Here is a 1,574-nt window from a genome sequence, read left to right on the forward strand (position 1 = left end):
TGGGATTGTGTGGATCCGTGTCTTGGCAGGGGCATGACCAGAACTAATGCAGCATCTGGACTCTGGTCTAGGCTCTATATTCTCCTTCGGAAGCCATTGGAACCCTGTCCCTTTTGGATGAGGCGAGTCACTCTGACCTCAGCCCCCACCTCAATGTGCCACACGCCTGCCCCCACCCTCCTTGGAGTCACATTGCTGGTGTCGACCCAGTGTGTTCATTGGTGCCCACGGGGGCTGTGCCAAGTAGAGACCCTCATGGGCTGCAGCAAGGTCTGGCCCACTTTGCCAACTAGTAATCCCCAAGAGAGCCTGCTGGTCAAGGTAACTCTGCAAGCCCTGGGAACCCATACATTATCAGTCCCAAAGATGAACAAAAATTGAAAATGGAAGACTTTACCATTGCCTTCTTCTCTGCTTCCCCACCCCACCCACACATTACCCAAAAAAGGCATCAAGTCTCCTTGACCATCTGCTTCAGAACTCAGCCCTAAAGTCACAATAGCTAAAGCTGCTGTTGAGGTCAAGGAGCAAAGAGGTCCCCAAATAGACATCTACACTGGGGTCAGAATTTTTGTTTGGAATTTGCCATTATGTCCTTATGGAGTTAGAGTTGGAGATACAAGAGCCATTTTTAATGTTGGAAGTGAATTTGACCTGGTGCTTTAAAGACCAACTTGTAAAATAAACATACGTTGTTGCACAAGGGGCTCTTAGGGGAGCTGGCCTTGAACATCACACTTGGCCTTGCACATCCGCTCAGTGCAAGAGTTTGGAGCAAGTTCTTGGGACAAGGCATGCAGGGCATAGAGCCCAGAGCACAGAGCCCAGGTCCAGGGCAACCTTGGCGCTGACTTAACCAATGGCCCATAGGCCAGCCAGAAATCGCTAAGGAGGCGCTTAATGCACCACTTCTGAACTGCAGCCAGAGGCAGATGGAACCAAGTAGTTTTAGGAGCTTTGATGGGGCCAACATATCCCCAAAGGCAAGAGTGAGGTAATCGCCTGCTTCTAGTCACAGCCAAAAGCATGTATCAGTAAAGGATGCATTTGATAGTTAAGTGGCCCAAAGTGTATTTGGATTAGAGTTAGGAGTATGCCTTTCCTTAAATTGACTAGAACCGTGTGGTGTTGCCTCTAATAAAAGCTAAAAGCCAATCTTTTCTTGCAAAACAAACAAACAAAAATTACCAGAGCTGGGCATGGTAGTGACACCTATAATCCATGAACTCAGGGAGGCTCAGGCAGGAGGACTGCAAGTTAGAGCCTACCCAGGAAACTTAACAATTTACTGATATCCTATCTCAAAAAAATTAAAAAGGGCTGTGAATACAGCCCAGCAGGCAGACCCTGGGTTCAATCCCCAGTACTGGAAAATAAACAGAATTACTGGAAGAAAAGAATTAATGATCCTTCCTGCCACCATCACGCTGCATGCTGAAAGAGTCCACCTCTTCAACAGTAGCACAGCAGCTGCTCTAAACATGTGCCATTGCCACACCCTACTTGGGAACAAGACTGGCACTGCTGACCCCTGAAAACAGACGTGGCACCAGCTGAGCCATGGTGCTGGAACC

The sequence above is a fragment of the Octodon degus genome, unplaced genomic scaffold (assembly GCF_000260255.1).
Source record: "Octodon degus isolate 3935 unplaced genomic scaffold, OctDeg1.0 scaffold00127, whole genome shotgun sequence".
In the NCBI taxonomy this organism is placed as follows: Eukaryota; Metazoa; Chordata; class Mammalia; order Rodentia; family Octodontidae; genus Octodon; species Octodon degus.